This window comes from Coenobita brevimanus, chromosome 100, assembly GCF_032717465.1.
Source record: "Coenobita brevimanus isolate Jiangsu-jjx chromosome 100, ASM3271746v2, whole genome shotgun sequence".
In the NCBI taxonomy this organism is placed as follows: Eukaryota; Metazoa; Arthropoda; class Malacostraca; order Decapoda; family Coenobitidae; genus Coenobita; species Coenobita brevimanus.
The window spans coordinates 40,902,183-40,923,533 of record NC_137053.1 but is presented as its reverse complement, the minus strand read 5'-3'; positions in this window follow the sequence as shown (position 1 = coordinate 40,923,533).

The window sequence follows — 21,351 nt, the reverse complement described above, 5'->3', positions numbered from 1 at the left end:
GAAGTGGATGAAAGCAGTGGAACGCAGGAGAAAGGACATAGGAAACCTAGAAAAGATGAGAGAAAGTACAGAAAAAGAAACAGAACTCTGCAAACCTCTCGCCTCTTTAGAGTACAGCAAACAGAAGACTCAGGTATTAGTGTATGGACATTAATACAACATGCTCTGTTATACATAATCAGGCTTCTGATGATGATGACCCCAGTGTAAAGAAGCAGCGAACGTCGTCGGCCACAGTAAGTTAACAAAGCGATGATCTACCATCCATATATCAGCATATCCGTGAAGGCATCAGAAAAGAGCGACCAGAATTCTTTAAAATTGTTTATACCCTCAAAAGCTAACACCATATGTCTGAACGGAAGGCAAAAACAGATCTCATCATAGTTGGCAACAAAATGTTTAGGAGAACATGGAAGCACCTTGTTGAGCCAGACGTCAACTGATCTTGACACCCTGCCAGAATCCAGCAATATCAGACAAGTAGGCCAAAAACATTAGGGCACTGGCGTTAGATAAGATTGTCAAAGAAATCAAGAACATTAATGGAAAAGTTGTGGCGACTTATGCCGCTAATGGTTAAAAAAAAAACATGTCAAGGATAGGCTCGTTGTCTGTTCAGGGCATCACAGTGAATGGAAGGTACAGGTCCTTTCCCACCATGGGCATTGCTGCAGAGTCCAGAGAGAAATTAGTTATGCTAAAAGTGGCAGTATTGGAGATCCTGCATCTTGCAAGTGGTATCGAAACCAAATCTCAGTTTGAGAAAAGATTGTCATTATTTAGATCAGACAGTTCACAGCATAAATATCGATAAGACTTTGGCATAAAATTTGAACTTGGAACACATCCCTGTTCATCTGTTCAGCAATGTATATTCCATCACTGGTGTTCGCCAGGGTTGTCATCAAGCAGTGGCCTGGAACAGATAACCCGCTGGGAAAGGATAAGATATACTCAGACATTTTTGGTAATGTTATGACAACAACAGCGAGTGTTTTCGAGCAAGCTCTTGACTGACGACCTGACTGATCAACCATGACCTCGACCACAAGCCATAAAACAAGGCCAGTGAATCTGATCTCCACATAGCCCCCAAACCAAAGAAGTTGATCATCGTCAATAATGAATCCTTTAATTGCTTGACGCTCATTTGTGCGGCCTGCATCTACCATCTGGGTGATGAGGCATTGCTCCATCAGAAGCATGAGCATGTCACCAACCATATAGCATGCATCATCAGATGCCTCCTGGACTTGGACCTCGTGAAGGTCATTTATTGTGCTAGTGCCCTCAATAGACTCACCTAGTCAAACGATACCTGTCTCTAACAATGTCCCCAACGTAGTCAAAGATGATCTCTGCACTCCAGGAGATATACAAGCATGGTAATTGACAGATAGTGATGCTGCTCACCACCTAACTATCGATGAACCAGCATTCATGTTTGTGTCCAGGAGCATTTCCCAACACGAAATATAATATGGATATCTGTGAGACCATATTGAAAGTAGTCACCTCATTTTTGGCCCCATGTCATCAAACTCCTGAATATGATCCTCCCTTTGCTGCTGGATTCCAGAAACAGAGGGAGGATATTTTTGCTTTGGAGATTATATTGAGTCTTAAGAAATCTCCCTTGCCCACACGGACAATCAGAGGCTAGAGAAAGTGGCAATCCATAACCTGGCTGTGCAATGCAGTTTTGTAATTGTGAACAAGAAGCGGAGCCAAGTCACAGTAAACCTGTCCCCGGCAGTCATTTAGTGCTGATGTATAAACACAACAGGATACCTAGTCAAAGATGTCACATATCAAATTTGGAGTACATCATGTGAAAATTGACTGTTTTATACCCATTTGACAGGTTTAGGCCCAACCCACCTGACATTAACCTCCTTACCACTAACTGGGGGGATGACCTCCCTGATGTAATGAGACATGTTATAGGATGCAGATTTGAAATATGCACCTTTAGGATTTGGTTTTATGTCGATTTGACGAATTTGAAAGGAGTCATGGCAATTTTTTTTGTACCTTTTTTGGACCTTGGCTCATTATGGCCCAAAATTTAACCCGCCGCATGCTGGCTATTTGTAGCCCTATGGGTCACCCCTGTGCCGGCCATTTTTCAACCTTTTTTTTGGGGGGGGGCTAAAATTATAGAGTTTGATTTGGAAACAACGAATTTCGCCATTAAAATGCTCACCGAGGCTCAGAAACGGGTTTTATTGAGTCCTGCATACTCGTGTACAGGTATAGCCGCTTTCTCATGCTCACCACGTACGTGAGAGAAAGCCGTTTTCTGTGTAAGGTATACCCAGTTATTTATGCTGCGAAAGTATAGCAATGTTCAGTACACTTTTCTGATTACTTATTTCTTCAGCATCTATCACAATTTGCGTTAACCTGACTTCATTATTTACTGTCCTGGCACTTACAAGAAGGTATTTACAACTTGACTTCACTATATAATCCTTACACTTACAAGAAGATATTTACAACTTACACTGACATGAAAATATTTACAAAATGCCTTCACTATGTACAGCACTGGGTGAGGCACACAGGCAGAGTGAGGCAGAGCGAGCGTGTGGGGGGGAGCAAGTGAGTGTATGGCCTTGACAGCCTGGGGATGGTAGAGGAACAGTTACCTTACATCCCTGCCAATTTTTACCCATAAATCTTGAAAAATGCAGTCACAGTGAAGTTTTTTATTTTATACTATTTCAAAATGGCACTGGCACTGGCTGCAGAATTATGTCAGACCGTTTTAAAACGGCATTGGCACGAGGCAGGTTAATCAGGGGATCAGAAGGTCATAGCCCATCATCCTTGTAATTTTAGTCAAAATCGCACCAGTAGTTTTCGTGTATAGTTGTTAACAGACAGACAGGCAAACCGAGTGAAAACAATACCCTTGCCCGAGCCCCTCCAAGGGGGGGGACGGGTAATTATGAAACACCAAGGAGGGATGCCAAACAGCTTGGTAGTGCATCCTTAGCTCAAGAGAACGCCAACTCAGTACCGTAGATCTGATTACCCAACATCAGCCAGGATCATGCAGGAACGATAGTAATATTGCCGGAAAAGGAGGATAAATACCAGATATTATGCTGGCATGAAACACTAAACAGGACGAACTTGAGAAGCAAGGACTGTAAGACAAGGAAATTGCAAATCTGACAGCAAGTCGAAGGTGAAACAAGAACCTTGAGGTGCTGAAAACCATGGGAGATTCATTTACATCAGGTGATACAGTTGATGAGTACGTAACATCAGATATCGATGAGAACACCAAGTTATCATATCTTTACCTGAAGGTTCGCTATGCTGGTGCTACATCATTTTCACTGCACAAAGCATGTGAACTGTTCCGTGTCATGTAAGATCACAGGAAGCTTCCAGTCAAGACTTATGCGGTAAGCCTCAAACCTTACTCGAACATCACTTCCGATGTAGATGTGACACTGGAAGATTTCAGTCAGACGATGGACACACTTCTGAATAAAGACAGATAAAATACTTAGGGTTCCAGTATAACTCTGCCTGTATGATTCACCATCTGATCAATGCTAACACAGAGTGTGATTCTAAACAGCTTCTACTATGTTCTTACTTGTTTCATATGTGTAATCTCATTGTTGGCTGCAGAGTAAAACTCATAAATATAATTTTCATACTGATTGTTATAATTACCATCCCCATTACAACTCCATTTTGAGAGAAAATTTGCATTATGTGGGATGTGAACTTCAAGGGTATGTACAGTAAGCAACAATAATCGTGTCGTGAAATTTGGTGAAAACATAAGCTAACAGGCTAAGCGTCTGGTACATTCCGCCGTCTGTCATACGGACGGTTCATAATGTTTCACGAGTTACATTTAATCTTCGGACAAAACCACGACACGTCTACTGTTGCTCTGTACACAGGGGTTTAGAATGGTTCGCTGGGTCATTGAGCGGTATCTCCACACTTCGAAAGTCCATCTCCATATTTCAGAAGGGGATATATATATATATATATATATATATATATATATATATATATATATATATATATATATATATATATATATATATATATATATATATATATATATATATATATATATATATATATATATATATATATTTATAGAGATAGATAGATAGAAATGTATATAGATAGATAGATAGATATACATATATATATAGATAGATAGATAGATAGGTAGATAGATAGATAGATAGATATAGATAGATAGGTAGATAGATAGATAGATATCTCTCTCTCTCTCTCTCTCTCTCTCTCTATATATATATATGTATATATATATATATATATATTTATATAATATATATATATATATATATATATATATATATATATATATATATATATATATATCTATCTATCTATCTATCTATATATACAAAGGACTTGGTAATGAGTACATGGAATGTAAGAGGAGCGAATGATGAGGTGAAAGAGAGAGAGATTGTCCAGGTGCTTGAGGGTGCGAAAGTGGATGTATGTGGAATAACTGAAACAAAATGGAGAGTAAAAAGTGTGAGAGAATGGGAGTATGGATGGGGTATATGTGCAGGAGTAGATGAGAATGAGAGGGCAAAGGAAGGAGTATGTATAGTTGTGAGCAAAAGATGAAAGAGGAGCATAAGACAGTATGGATCAGTTGGGTCAAGGATTGTGTGGGTAAAGTTGAAAGTTGGAATACAAATGTGGGCGATTGTTTGTGTGTATGCACCAACGCAAGATCGTGCTAGAAGAGCGAGAGAAGAGTTCTGGACAAATGTGGAAGTGTGCATGGAAAAGTTTGGAAGGAATGAGAGAGTGTTTTTGATTGGTGATATGAATGGTAAAGTTGGGAATGTGAAGGTGGATGGAATAGTTGGTGAGTGGGGTGTGCCTGCTGAGATAGATGAGAATGGGAGTGCGTTAGTGGACATTTGTGCTGGGAGGGGGTTGGTGATAGCCAATACCCTCTTCAGGCATAAAATGATCCACAGGTATACATGGCGAGTGATGAGAAGGGTGGGTGGTGAACTGAATGAAAGGAAGGCAATGATTGGTTATGTGTGTGTGGATGAAAGGATGCGAAGATGTGTAAAGGATGCAAGAGTGTATAGAGGTTGGGGGAGTGGACTTTCTGACCACTACTTGGTGGTGGCCAGAATTAGAATGCAAGTAAGATGGAGGAATAGAAGAAGGGAAAGACGAGAGGAAGGAGTAGTTGCAAGGAGAGTGGAAAGGCTACAAGAGGATGAGAAAAAGGCAGAGTATAAGAGAGAAGTGGAGGAACGATTGAGCAAATATGAATTGGAGCAGATGGGAGACGTGGAAGGTGTGTGTAAGATATTTACAGAAGAAATATGTGCAGCATGTGATGTTGTGTGTGGAAGGAAGAGAAGACGGAGGGGGGTGCAAGGAACAGCGTGGTGGACTGAAGAGGTGAAACAGGCTGTGGCACAAAAGAAGAAAGCATACAATGAATGGATGAGAAATAGGGGCGTGGAAGAAGTTGAGGGGCGGAAGAGAGAGTTATATGTGGAAAGAAAGAGAGAGGTGAAAAGATTAGTAAGAGAGAGTAAGAAGAGAGTAGATGAGGAATTTGGAAGGAATTTGAGTGTAAAGTGGAGGGACTGTAAGAAAATGTTCTGGAGAGAAGTGAAAAGAGTAAGACAGGGTGGAAGTGAAGTTAGCAGGGGAGTCAAAAATAAAAATGGTAGATTACTAATGGAGAAGGAAGAAAAAGTGAGCAGATGGAGAGAACACTTTAAGGAATTGTTGAACGTAGAGGATGGAAGTAATGCGAGAATAAGTGGCTGGGGAATGGCTGGGAGAAGGAGGGAGGTGAGAAGACAGGAAGAAATCAGTAGAATAGAAGTTGTGGAAGCAATGAAGAAAGTTAAATCGGGGAAAGCCCCAGGAATTGATGGAGTGTTTGGTGAAATGCTGAAGCATGGGGGAGAGATAGTAGTAGAATGGATGTGGAAGATGTGCAGATTGGCCTGGGAGGAAGGTAGAGTCCCAGAGGATTGGAAGTCAGGTATAATTATTCCCTTGTACAAAGGAAAAGGGGAAAAAGAACTGTGTGGTAATCATAGGGGCATTTGTCTTCTTAGTATAATAGGAAAAGTGTATGGTAGGATACTTATAGACAGAGTTAAAGATAGAACAGAGAAATTAGTTGGAGAAGAACAGGGAGGCTTTAGGAAGGGAAGAGGTTGTGTAGATCAGATATTCATTCTTAGATCTTTAGTGTAAAAGTTTCTAGAGAAGGGAAAGAAGTTGTATGCGGCTTTCAAGGAGGTACAAAGAGGTAATAAAAGAGGTACAAGGTAGGATAGTGGATGTTGGAGTGGCCCTGGTGAGAGAGGATAGTGTTTGGAAACTCCCTTTACTGTTGTTTGCAGATGATACTGTGTTGTTGAGTGAAGACGAAGGGGAGCTGCAAGGCTTGGTGGATGAGTTTGAGAGAGTGTGTAAGAAACGGAATCTAAAGGTGAATGTAGGGAAGAGTAAAGTGATGGTCTTTGAGAGAGGTGAAGTTAGTGAATGTACAGCGACGTTGGATGGTGAGGAATTGGAAAATGTGAGTACGTTTAATTACTTGGGTAGTGTGATGAGTAAGGATGGAGGTTTGGAGGGTGAAGTGCTTGAAAGGGTACAGCAGGGAAGAAAGGTTGCTGGTTCTTTGAAAGCAGTGATAAGAAACAGGGAAGTGAGCATGGAAGTGAAAAAGTTACTACATGACAGTATTGTGATACCAACTCTAACGTACGGAAGTGAAGCTTGGACATTATTGGAAGGACACAAGTCAAGAGTGAGAGCAGTGGAAATGAGTTATTTAAGAGGAGCCTGTGGAGTCACGTGGAGAGACAGGCTGACGAATGAGGATATAAAGGAGCGTTGTGGTGTTGATGTGGATGTGATAGGAAGCGTTATGAGGAACACACTGAGGTGGTGTGGCCATGTGGAGAGGATGGAGGGTGAAAGACTGACAAAGAGAGTGTATGTGAGTGAGGTGGAGGGGGGAAGAGGGAGGGGGAGGCCGAGGATGAGATGGAGGGATGGGGAGGAGAGATATATGAGAGAGGGGGGGTGTGAGTTGGAAGCAGGGCAGTGAAATGGCGGGGGACAGGGCGACTTGGAGGCGATTTGTTTGTGGCCACCCCAAACGGGATTGAGGCGTCTGGCAATATATATATATATATATATATATATATATATATATATATATATATATATATATATATGTTACGGAACAGAGAAAGATAATGTACACTTTAAGTGAGAATACTAAAAATCACTACTGTCCCGTAAAGTTCCAGGTTCAAAACAAAAGAGTTAGGTAAAATTACAAGTTAAAGTTTAATGCTCAAACTAACAACAAAACATTCAGGACTCATAAGCATAATGTAATGGCAAAAAAAACAGGTTAAATATATGGTTAACTGCAATAGCCTTTATTAACACGAAATTAGCAAGAGTAAATTTATCTAAGTAAGCCCTGATAAAATGAAAATACACTGGGTAATGCTCAGTTAATGCAAGATAAATTATTACAGATACATTACAGATACAAATTATTATTAATGATGGCTGACAATAAGAACCTTACATAAATTACAAAAACCTCACTAGGCCTAAGAATTAACCTTATGCTACACAGTACAAGAAAAAAATGCAACAACAGTTATACTCAAATTACACACAGCTGCTAGATGGTTGGAGACTTCCTGAGGACTCACAATAATAACAACTGTACAGGGGAGGACAGAGATGTGAACAAAATGAGGAGCAGATCTAAGTGGCCATAATGCAGAGACTGAGCTCATTATATAGGGGCCAGCAGAGCTTGATACAACTTGTAAGAAGGATGTGCAAATGAAGCCATAGGGGACAAAGAGCTGACAATCCTGCTCTGAACAACAGAAAGGACGACTTACTCTACTATAACGGTAGAAGGGGGGACTGAGGCAGAACACGCTCGTGATCAAACATGCAGCATACTGTGCGTTAAAATTACACAAAGGATGATGAAATCATAGGCTATGTAACACCTCCCCACAAAGAAAAAGAAATTTACAAAGGAAATTTCTTATTACTCTAAAACAATCTGTCTAAAGTCTAGATAAGCAATCTGCAATAACATTTTCTTTCCCCTTGACATGTTGTATGTCTAATGAATACTCCTGAAGAAGTAGACTCCATCTTGTCAATCTCTGATTTTTATCTTTAAACTTACTAAGGAATTTCAGTGGGTTATGATCGGTATAAATGACTATGGGGTCAAAAGCAGAACACAAATAGAATGAAAAATGCTGTAAAACCAAAATCAAGGCCAAAAGCTCTTTCTCAATAGTTGAGTAGTTCTTTTGAGGTGGAGTGAACTTCTTACTGTAATAAGATAGAGGGTGTTCAATACCCTGATCATCCTCTTGCAACAAAACAGCCCCAGCTCCTGTATCACTTGCATCAACAGACATCTTAAAAGGCTTAGCAAAATTTGGAGTAGCGAGCACTGGCTGACTTAATAGGATAGCTTTAAGTTTGCTGAAAGAGGATTCACAGTTATCAGTCCAGACAAATTTAACTCCCTTTTTCAGTAGGTCTATAAGTGGTGATACAAGAATAGAAAAGTTAAGAACAAATCTCCTGTAATAACCTACCATTCCCAAAAATCTTTGTAGCTCTTTCCTACTTTTAGGTCTGGGAAGATCACTTATAACCTGAACCTTAGCTCCTGGTGGTGCAACATGTCTATCACCAATTACGAACCCAAGGTACTGAACTTTAGCTTGACCAAACTCTCACTTTGACAAATTAGCTACAAGATTAGCCTGAACCAAACGCTCAAGAAATTTACTGACATGGCATAGGTGATCTTTCCAGTTGTCACTGATGATTAATACATCATCAATATAAACAACACACCCTGCCAAACCCTCTGTTACAACATTCATGAGCTTCTGAAATGTGGCTGGTGCATTCTTCATACCATATGGCATTACAGAACATGCAAAAGTCTTTCCTAGTGTTACAAAACATGAGATCTCCCTAGCACGTTCAGTCATAGGTACTTGTCAGTATCCCTTTAACAAATCAATCTTACTTGTACCTAGCCTTTCCGATCTTGTCTATGCAATCTTCCACGCGAGGGAGAGGGTAAGTGTCTGTTTTGGTTATCTGATTAACACGTCTGTAGTCGATGCAAAGCCGCTGTGACCCACCCGGCTTAGGGACCAGAGTGACAGGAGAACTCCACTCGCTCTGACAGGGCTCAATCATCTTGTGGTCCAACAGGTAGCCAAGCTCCTTCTGGATGAGAGGAACTTTCACTGGGTTCACATGGTAAGGAGGCAGTTTAATTGGCTTTGCGTCTCCAACATCGACATCATGCATCAACACAGTGGTTCTTCCTGGAGTGGCACGGAACACTTGCGGGTACTCCTGCAGTAATGCCGAAAACTCCTGCCTTTCCTCGGGAGGTAGATGAGAAAGCTTAGTCTGGAGATCATTCATGATATCAGGATTCTTCCCAAACTATCACTCAGGCTCATACTGCATGGGAGAGCTTCACTTGCAGACTCGGGTGGAACAGCTACAGTGCAGACTGGATTATTTTCGTCCCGCCTGTGATATAACTTTAGCATGTTGATGTGACATAGTTGCTTGTTCTTTCTACGATCTGGTGTGGCGATGACATAGTTGACATCACTGAGTTTCTTCTCCACGAAATAAGGACCACTAAACTTGGCTTGAAGAGGCTGCCCATGAACTGGTAGCAGAATCAAAACCTGATCACCTGGCTGAAAGTGGCGTAACCTGGACTTCTTATCATACCAAGTCTTCATCTTCTCCTGAGCAGCTCCTAAATTCTCTCTCGCCAGATGTAAAGCAGTGGACAGCCGTTCTTTGAACTTCATCACATACTCCAGCAGGTTGACGTCATCTTCCTCCGACAGCCAGCATTCCTTAAGTAACTCAAGGGGTCCTCTTACTTCATGGCCAAACAGTAGTTCAAAAGGTGAGAAGCCCAGTGATTCATTTGGAGATTCTCTTGCAGCAAACACAACGAATGGAATACCTTTATCCCAGTCTTTCTGATGTTCCAAACAGTGTTTCTTGAGCATCGATTTGAGTGTTTGATGATATCTCTCCAACGCTCCTTGGGTCTGGGGATGGTAAGCTGAAGACGTGATCTGGGTGATGCCCAACTCTTTCAGAGACTGCTTGAAAACGTTTGACATGAAATTACTTCCCCGGTCTGACTGTACGTCCTTGGGCAGACCAAACTTTGTGAAGAACCCTAGCATTTCCTTAACCACGTTCTTTGCTGAGATATTTCTAAGTGGAATGGCTTCAGGATAACGAGTAGCCATATCAATCATGGTCAACACATAAGAAAATCCTGAAGAAGTCTTAGGAAGAGGGCCCACAATATCCACCAAAACACGGGTGAATGGCGCCTCAAAAGGAGGAATGGGAACTAGAGGTGCAACCTTTTCGGTCTGATTACACTTCCCCACAACTTGACAGGTGTGACAAGACTTACAATACCAGGAAACATCCCTGAAGATACCTGGCCAGTAGAAGTGTTTCAAAATGCGTGCCACAGTCTTCCTCACTCCAAGGTGTCCTGCCAAACTGGAATCATGAGCCACTCTAATGATATCCTGCCTACAAACAGGAGGGATGACAACTTGATGTACAACCTCCCATTCACAGTCGGCTGATGCTGTTGGGGGTCTCCACTTCCTCATAAGTACTCCTGACTTTATATAATAACAAGTAGAAGCACCAGTTGACTCTTCCTCACTGCAAGCAGAGTTAGCAAGACCTTTCAACTCAGGGTCAGCAACCTGCAACTCAATCAACTCTTGATGAGACAAATTATCAACACTACGGGGTACTGCCTCATCTGGTGAGTGGTCCAAATTAGCAAGAAAAGTGTCAGCTAGGATAACATCATCATCATCATCATTATCCTCTAAATCACCAGTAACTTTAGACTTAGCCCTAGTGACAGCACATGCAGGGAACACATCAGGGACATCACAATCCTGGGTCGCAGCCACTGGCTCACTAGACAACTGAGGAGCTGGACACACTTGACTTCCACCAATATCATTTCCAAGTAAGAAAGTTACACCTGACATTGGGAGTGTCTCAACCAACCCAACCATAACGGAACCATTAACAAAACCAGACTCTAAATTCACTCTGCACAGAGGGACAGAGAAGTAATTATTCCCTACACCTTGTAAGATTACAGTTTCATCAGAGGAATTAACATTAGAGCCTAGAACACTGGCCAGCATAAGGGATTGGCAGGCATCTGTATCACGATATATTTTAACTGATTTCCTGTTATTACTGTCCAGAGGACTGACAAAGCCATCAGACAGGAAATTAGCACATGAACTCTTGAGAGTGTCACCCACGTTACTGCTCAAAAGAGGAGCTTCATCATGAGGATTTAATTTACCCCTCAAAGCAGGTTCAGTTAACTCAGTTAAAGAATTCTGGGAACTCTCAAGGGTGGCTTACATCTTTACTAATACACCTTTTGTAGTCCTCCAGCAAAATCATCTGCTTAAATTTGTCAAAATCAGAATCCACATTCTTAGAATTTAACCACTGCTCTAACAGATCTTCTTTGATTTTTGCATACTCAACATGGGATTGCTTATCTTGTTTATAAGTTGCCCTAAATTTTACTCTATAGGCTTCAGGAACAAGCTCATAGGCCTTAAGAATCAAGCTCTTAACTACATCATAATTATCAGATTGATTCTGAGGCAAAGATGCATAAGTTACTTGAGCTTTACCGGTGAGAACAGTTTGAAGGAGTACTGGCCAATACTTTTTTGGGCCAATTAAAACCTGTAGCTACCCTCTCAAACAACTGAAAATACTTTGTTAAATCAGATTCATTAAAAGGAGGGACAAGTTTAACATTTTTAGCCACATCAAAATCATCAGAGCTAGATGATCCAGTTCCACCTTGTTTCATGCGATACTCATGGTCTGCCTGAATCCTAGCAAGTTCAACTTGTGCGTGAAATTCAGCCTCCTTAACACGAGCCTCCTGCAGGGCTAGCTGTAACTTAGCTAATTCAATCTGCGTTTGCTCATTTGGAGGAGTTGCATTAAACAAGCTTTCATTAATCATGTCAACAATTTGATCTTTAGAATGATGAGACCGAACAGCAATTCCCAATTGTTGAGCAACAAGCTTAAGTTCATTCTTTGTTCTGTTTTCTACATCCAACACTGTTTGCACATTTGACAAAAAATCTTTGGCTTCATCAAGTGTAGTAATAGTAGACATCATGAATAAATCACAGTCACAAAATATCAAGCAATATCCTTATGATAATATCCTGAATATCCTGAAATGAGGTCGCCAAATTTATGTTACGGAACAGAGAAAGATAATATACACTTTAAGTGAGAATACTAAAAATCACTACTGTCCCGTAAAGTTCCAGGTTCAAAACAAAAGAGTTAGGTAAAATTACAAGTTAGAGTTTAATGCTCAAACTAACAACAAAACATTCAGGACTCATAAGGATAATGTAATGGCAAAAAAAACAGGTTAAATATATGGTTAACTGCAATAGCCTCTATTAACACGAAATTAGCAAGAGTAAATTTATCTAAGTCAGCCCTGATAAAATGAAAATACACTGGGTAATGCTCAGTTAATGCAAGATAAATTATTACAGATACAAACTATTATTAATGATGGCTGACAATAAGAACCTTACATAAATTACAAAAACTCACTAGGCCTAAGAATTAACCTTATGCTACACAGTACAAGAAAAAAAATGCAACAACAGTTATACTCAAATTACACACAGCTGCTAGATGGTTGGAGACTTCCTGAGCACTCACATTAATAACAACTGTACAGGGGAGGACAGAGATGTGAACAAAATGAGGAGCAGATCTAAGTGGCCATAATGCAGAGACTGAGCTCATTATATAGGGGCCAGCAGAGCTTGATACAACTTGTAAGAAGGACGCGCAAATGAAGCCATAGGGGACAAAGAGCTGACAATCCTGCTCTGAACAACAGAAGGGACGACTTACTCTACTATAACGGTAGAAGGGGGGACTGAGGCAGAACACGCTCGTGATCAAACATGCAGCATACTGTGCGTTAAAATTACACAAAGGATGATGAAATCATAGGCTATATATATATATATATATATATATATATATATATATATATATATATATATGTGTGTGTGTGTGTGTATATATATATATATATATATATATATATATATATATATATCTAATGCCAGACGCCTCAATCCCGTTTGGTGTGGCCAAAAACAAATCGCCTGCATGTCGCCCTGTCCCCCGCCATTTCACTGCCCTGCTCCCAACTCACACCCCCCTCTCTCATATACCTCTCCACCCCATCCCTCCATCTCATCCTCGGCCTCCCCCTCCCTCTTCCCCCCTCCACCTCACTCACATACACTCTCTTCGTCAGTCTTTCACCCTCCATCCTCTCCACATGACCAAACCACCTCAGTGTGTTCCTGATAACGTTTCATATCACATCCACATCCACACCACAACGCTCCTTTATATCCTCATTCGTCAGCCTGTCTCTCCATGTGACTCCACAGGCTCCTCTTAAATAACTCATTTTCACTGCTCTCACTCTTGACTTGTGTCCTTCCAACAATGTCCAAGCTTCATTTCCATACGTTAGACTTGGTATCACAATACTGTCATGTAGTAACTTTTTCACTTCCATGCTCACTTCCCTGTTTCTTATCATTTGCGTCATTTTTATCACTCCACCTTCATCCTTTCCCTTTATTTTCCAGGCACGTGGGGTTTTCTCTTGCTGAACACCATTATAAACTTTATTTTTCTTTCATGATCATTATTTCACCTTGTTTTATGCCCAGGAATATATATTATATTGTTTACAGTTATGTTTGTATAGTTATTAGCCATTCTGTGGCAGATTCTTCTGAAATGTCTACTCTCTGGCTTCGGCTTTCCTGTCATTCTCGTACCAAATATATCTGTGCTGTTTACTTATCCCCTAATTCTACTGACTACGAAAAATTCTTCGACTTTCTTACTTCTACAGTGGAACACATCCTATCCATTTCTCCTTCTCTGGAATGTCCATTCTAGGAGATTACAGTATTCACCACCACCTTTGGCTTTCCATTCACAGATCCACCTGGTGAACAAGCTTACATCTTTTCTATCCTTAATGACTTAAAGCAGCTAGTACAGCACCCTACCTGTATTCCTGGCCACCATGGAGAGAGTTCCAACATACTTGACCTCTTCCTTACAACTAATCCTTCTAATTACACTGTTAAGCTTTCTTCTCTGTTGGGCTCCTATGACCAAAACCTCATTACCTCAATCTGTCCTATCACTCCAGTATGGCCTGTGGACCCTCCAAAGAAACATCGGATGTGGCACTTTGGAACTGCTGACTGGTAGGCCCTCAGGCAGTACTTCTTTGATTTTCCCTAGAATGATTATTGCTTTCATGGACAGGAACCATCTTAATGTGGCTCGCGCATTACAGAGGTTATTCTCTCAGGCATGGAAGCATACATTCCTTTCTCATATCCTTTGACTAATGCAAGAAAGCCTTGGTTTAATCACGTTTGTTCTGATGCTGTCCACAACAAGGAGAGGGCCTATAAAATGTACCAGAGCCAACCCACCCGTGAATCACTTATTTGTTATGTTTCGGCCCAGAATTGTGCTAAGTCTGTTCTTCTCCCTGCTAAAAATAATTTCATCCATACTAAAAGCTCTCACCTCTCCAACTCGAATTCTTCCCGCTCCTTCTGGCACCTTGCCAAAAACCTTTCTAACAACTTTACCTCATCATCCTTCCCTCCTCTTTCCTACTCTGATGGTTCTGTAGCTATATGTTCTTCTGATAAAGCAGAGCTCTTCACTCAGACTTTCTCCTCTAGTTCCACTTTAGACGATTCCAGTGCTGTTCCTCCATCACCTCCCTCCTCTGACTTCCTCATGGCTGGCATTAAAATTTCTTCAGCTGATGTATTTTCTGCCATCACTGGCCTGAATACTAACAGGGCGTATGGGCTGATGGGGTCCTTCCTGTTGTCCTCAAGAGTTGTGCTTCTGTGCTTATACGCTGCCTAGGTACAGTCTTTCTCCTTTGTCTATCAACTTGTACCTTTCCTTCTTGCTGGAAGTTTGCTCTCATTCAGCCAGTCCTATAGAAGGGTGACCATTCCCAACTCTCTATTGCGCAGTTGCTTTAACGTCGTGTGTTTCAAAAGTTTTCGAGTCCATTCTTAACAGAAAAATTTTATAGCATCTTTCCTATCACAACCTTCTTTCTGATCGTCAGTATGGGTTCCGTCAGGGACGCTCCACTGGCGACCTTTTCACCTACTTTTCAGACTCCTGGTCATCCTCATTTCGGGACTTTGGCAAAAGCTTTGCCATTGCATTTGACATCTCAAATGCTTTTGATCGAGTCTGGCACAAATCTTTAATTTCCAAACTGCCCTCTTACAGTTTCTCTCCCTCTATCTGTGCCTTCATCTATAGCTTCCTTTCTGGTTGTTCTATATAGCTGCTGTTGTGGATGGCTGCCGTTCTTCTCCTAGATCGATCAATAGTGGTGTTCCTCAAAGCTCTGTCCTATCACCAACTCATTGATGAATAAAAGGAAGACCATTTATTCATTAATGACCTTCTAAGCTGTACATCTAACCATATCCACTCATAGGCTGATGATTCCACCCTTCACCTTTCCATTCGATTCCCGCAACGTCCATCTCAGCAGTTACTTCAACAAACAAGGGATGAGACTATGGCACATCTAATGTCTGACTTGGCTCGTATCTCCGACTAGGGTAAGAATAATCTTGTTGTTTTTAATGCATCAAAGACTCAGTTTTTACACCTATCAACCCAACAAAATCTTCCACAGCAGTACCAATAATGTTTAATAATATCCAGATCAATCCTGGTTCATGCATGAACATGCTTAGGGTTTCATTCTCTCGCGACTTGGAAAGATCATACTGCATCTCTTGTAAAATCTGTTTTCAAGACATTAGGTGTGCTTAGCTGACTCTTTACCCTCTTTATCCCTGCACAGTTGTTGACTTCATACACGGATTTTATTCGCCCCTGTGTAGAGTACAACTCTCATGTGTGGGGAGGCTCCCCACATACAGCTCTTCTCAATAGGGTAGAGTCAAAGGCTTTTCGTCTCATTATCTCTCCTCCTCTTGCTGGCTTCATTCAATCTCTGTCTTTTCACTGCACTGTTACATCATTATCTCTTTTCTATCGCTACTTCAGTGGTCACTGCTCCTCTGAACTTTCTGCTTGCATCTCTCCACCTCTACAACAGGCGCATAGCACCCATCTTGCAACAACTCTTACCCCTTTTCTGTCCAGCTCTAAAATGCATGAGTTAACCGCTACTCCCAGTTCTTGATTTATGCAACAGGTCAAATCTGAAACTGTCTCTCTCTGTCTGTATTTCCTACTTCCTATGATCTCCAGTCATTGAAATGCAGTGTCCAGGCATCTCAGAATCAACGGATCTTGAATTTGGCCCTCTTTTGTTTTTTGTTTTTTTCTTGGAAGGAACGGTTTATGGGCTCTTAGCCTTTGATTCCTTCATTCTTGCATAAAAAAAAGAGATTCAAGGTTAGACTGTTTACTTTTTGACGGTCACTAGTATGGTAACCATTGGACATATGAGCTTGATATATACATTTTCAGGTGTGTGCTTGTACCCCTGTACAAAAATAAAGGTGAGCGAAATGAGTGATTCTTACACACTCTCCCAAACTCATCCACCAAGCCCTGCAGCTCCCCTTCGTCTTCACTCAACAACACAGTATCATCTGCAAACAACAGTACAGGGAGTTTCCAAACACTATCCTCTCTCACCAGGGTCACTCCAACATCCACTACCCTACCTTGTACCTCTTTTATTACCCCATCCATGTACAGATTGAACAACCATGGAGACATGACACATCCCTGTTTCAAACCAACTTTCAAAGAGAAAAATTCACTTAGTTCACCATCCACACGCACTGCAGCCTTCGCACCATCGTACATACTCTTCACAGCATTCAACAACTTCCCATCTACTCCATATATTCTTAACACTTTCCACAATCCTTGTCTATCCACCCTGTCATATGCTTTCTCCAAATCCATGAAAGCCGCATACAACTTCTCTCCCTTCTCTAGACACTTTTCCACTAAGGATCTAAGAACGAATATCTGATCTACACAACCTCTTCCCTTCCTAAAGCCTCCCTGTTCTTCTCCAACTAATTTCTCTGTTCTTTCTCTAACTCTGTCTATAAGTATCCTACCATACACTTTTCCTATTATACTAAGAAGACAAATGCCCCTATGATTACCACACACTTCTTTTTCCCCTTTTCCTTTGTACAAGGGAGTAATTATACCTGACTTCCAATCCTCCGGGACTCTACCTTCCTCCCAGGCCAATCTGCACATCTTCCACATCCATTCTACTACTATCTCTCCCCCATGCTTCAGCATTTCACCACACACTCCATCAATTCCTGGGGCTTTCCCCGATTTAACTTTCTTCATTGCTTCCACAACTTCTATCCTACTGATTTCTTCCTGTCTTCTCACCTCCCTCCTTCTCCCAGCCATTCCCCAGCCACTTATACTCGCATTACTTCCATCCTCTACGTTCAACAATTCCTTAAAGTGTTCTCTCCATCTGCTCACTTTTTCTCCCTTCTCCATTAGTAATCTACCATTTTTATCTTTCACTCCCCTGCTAACTTCACTTCCACCCTGTCTTACTCTTTTCACTTCTCTCCAGAACATTTTCTTACAGTCCCTCCACTTTACACTCAAATTCCTTCTAAAATCCTCATCCACTCTCTTCTTACTCTCTCTTACTAATCTTTTCACCTCTCTCTTTCTTTCCACATATAACTCTCTCTTCCGCCTCTCAACTTCTTCCACGCCCCTATTTCTCATCCATTCATTGTATGCTTTCTTCTTTTGTGCCACAGCCTGCTTCACCTCTTCAGTCCACCATGCTGTTCCTTGCACCCCCCTCCGTCTTCTCTTCCTTCCACACACCACATCACATGCTGCACATATTTCTTCTGTAAATATCTTACACACACCTTCCACGTCTCCCATCTGCTCCAATTCATATTTGCCCAATCGTTCCTCCACTTCTCTCTTATATTCTGCCTTTTTCTCATCCTCTTGTAACCTTTCCACTCTCCTTGCAACTACTCCTTCCTCTCGTCTTTCCCTTCTTCTATTCCTCCATCTTACTTGCATTCTAATTCTGGCCACCACCAAGTAGTGGTCAGAAAGTCCACCCCCCCAACCTCTATACACTCTTGCATCCTTTACACATCTTCGCCTCCTTTCATCCACACACACATAATCAATCATTGCCTTCCTTTCATTCAGTTCACCATCCACCCTTCTCATCACTCGCCATGTATACCTGTGGATCATTTTATGCCTGAAAAGGGTATTGGCTATCACCAACCCCTTCCCAGCACAAATGTCCACTAACGCACTCCCCTTCTCATCTATCTCAGCAGGCACACCCCACTCACCAACTATTCCATCCACCTTCACATTCCCAGCTTTACCATTCATATCACCAATCAAAAACACTCTCTCATTCCTTCCAAACTTTTCCATGCACACTTCCACATTTGTCCAGAACTCTTCTTTCACTCTTCTAACACGATCTTGCGTTGGTGCATACACACACACAACCGCCCACATTTGTATTCCAACTTTCAACTTTACCCACACAATCCTTGACCCAACTGATCCATACTGTCTTATGCTCTTCTTCCATCTTTTACTCACAACTATACATACTCCTTCCTTTGCCCTCTCATTCTCACCTACTCCTGCACATATACCCCATCCATACTCCCATTTTCTCACACTTTCTCTAATGTATGTAGGGAAGAGTAAAGTGATGGTCTTTGAGAGAGGTGAAGTTAGTGAATGTACAGCGAGGTTGGATGGTGAGGAATTGGAAAATGTGAGTACGTTTAAGTACTTGGGTAGTGTGATGAGTAAGGATGGAGGTTTGGAGGGTGAAGTGCTTGAAAGGGTGCAGCAGGGAAGAAAGGTTGCTGGTTCTTTGAAAGCAGTGATAAGAAACAGGGAAGTGAGCATGGAAGTGAAAAAGTTACTACATGACAGTATTGTGATACCAACTCTAACGTACGGAAGTGAAGCTTGGACATTGTTGGAAGGACACAAGTCAAGAGTGAGAGCAGTGGAGATGAGTTATTTAAGAGGAGCCTGTGGAGTCAAGTGGAGAGACAGGCTGACGAATGAGGATATAAAGGAGCGTTGTGGTGTGGATGTGGATGTGATAGGAAGCGTTATGAGGAACACACTGAGGTGGTTTGGCCATGTGGAGAGGATCGAGGGTGAAAGATTAACAACGAGAGTGTATGTGAGTGAGGTGGAGGGTTGCAGAGGGAGGGGGAGGCCGAGGATGAGATGGAGGGATGGGGTTGAGAGGTATATGAGAGAGGGGGGTCTGAGTTGGGAGCAGGGCAGTGAAATGGCGGGGGACAGGGCGACTTGGAGGCGATTTGTTTGTGGCCACCCCAAACGGGATTGAGGCGTCTGGCAATAGATAGATAGATAGATAGAAATGAGTGCAAGAATTATCGTGGCATAAGATTATTGAGTGTGGTAGGGAAGGTATATGGAAGGATTACTATAAAGTAAGGGAAATATCAAAAGTCCTAGTGAGTGATAAACGGGGTGGCTTTAGGGGTGGAAGAGGATGTATGGATCATATATTTACAATGAGACATATGGCAGAAAAGGCTTGTGAGAAGGACCATAAGGTGTTTATGGCATTCATGGATCTGGAAAAAGCATACGACGAAGTGGACAGAGACGAATGGTGGAAAGTTTTGTTCATGTACGGTGTAGATGGCAAGCTGCTAGGTGATATCAAGAGTTTATATGATGGTAGTGAAGCATGTGTAAGGGTTAATGGGCATCTAAGTGAATAGTTCATGATCGATGTGGGCGTGCAACAAGGTTGTGTGATGTCTCCATGGTTGTTCAATATACTCTTATATATGGATGGGGTGATGAGAAAAGTAAAAACATGAGTAATGCGGAGGGGGAGGGGGTTGATAATGAATGGTGATTGATGGAGTATCTCAATTTTTTTTATTTTTTTATGTGGGGAAGAAGGAACCAGAGGCAACGAGTGCAGAGTTTTGCCGATGTCTGTGAGCGTCGTACCTTGAGAGTAAATGTAGAAAAGAGTAAAGTGATGGTTATTGAGAGAGAAGGTGACTCCCAGTGCGATGTTAGTGATATGGATAGAGACTGGAATTGGTGAGAGAGTTCAAATACCTGGGTACAGTGATAGAAAAGAGAGGAAAATGTTGCAAAAGAAGTGGAAAGTAGAGTGACACAAGGAAGAAAAGTAGCTGGTGCAATGAAGTCCTTGATAAGAAACAGAAGCTTCAATGTTGCAGCTGCACGAGGCTTACATGAAGGAATGTTAGTGCCAGCTTTAACATATGGATGTGAGACTATGGTGTGGCATGAAAATGAAAAGTCAAAAGAGTATGAGCAGTGGAGATGGGACTGCTGAGGAATGTATATGAAGTACAGAGGGTGGATAGGATACGAAATAATGTGATTCGTGGAAGGTGTGGAGTGAAGAAGTCAGTGGGCAGCAGAATCGAAGAGAGTGTACTGAGATGGTATGATCACGTGGAGAGAACTGATAACAATAGAGTGGTGAAAAAGGTATATCTGAGCGAATTTGAAGGAGGGAGGAGGCGAGGTAGGCCAAGGAGATGGTGGAGAGATATGGTGGATGAGTGTGTGAGGAAGAGAGGTTTGGAAGTCGGTGAGGCTAGGGAACTGACAAGAGATTGAGCTGGCTTGATGAATGTTGTGAGAAGTATATGATCAGGGATTTGGCACCCCTTTTGGACGTGGCAGCATCCGGACTGACTCTATTGGATACGTTTATGTGAAGCTACAGAACATGGTGAATGTTTTTGGCGTATCCGATAGAGCCAGGATTCCGGAGGCTTAAATGATGAGTGAATGGAAGCGTGGCCCATTGGACTGGGCAGATTTGAGCTGTCTGGACATTGCTACTCCTCACCCTGCCCTAGGGTGGGAAAGGAGGTCCGGATGATGATGATGATAAATTCAAGTTCTTGAAATCTGTAAGAAAAAAGTTAGAATCCAAGGAAGTTGAAAAATCAGACGCCATTTATGGTCCTGGGGATAGGTGGTGTG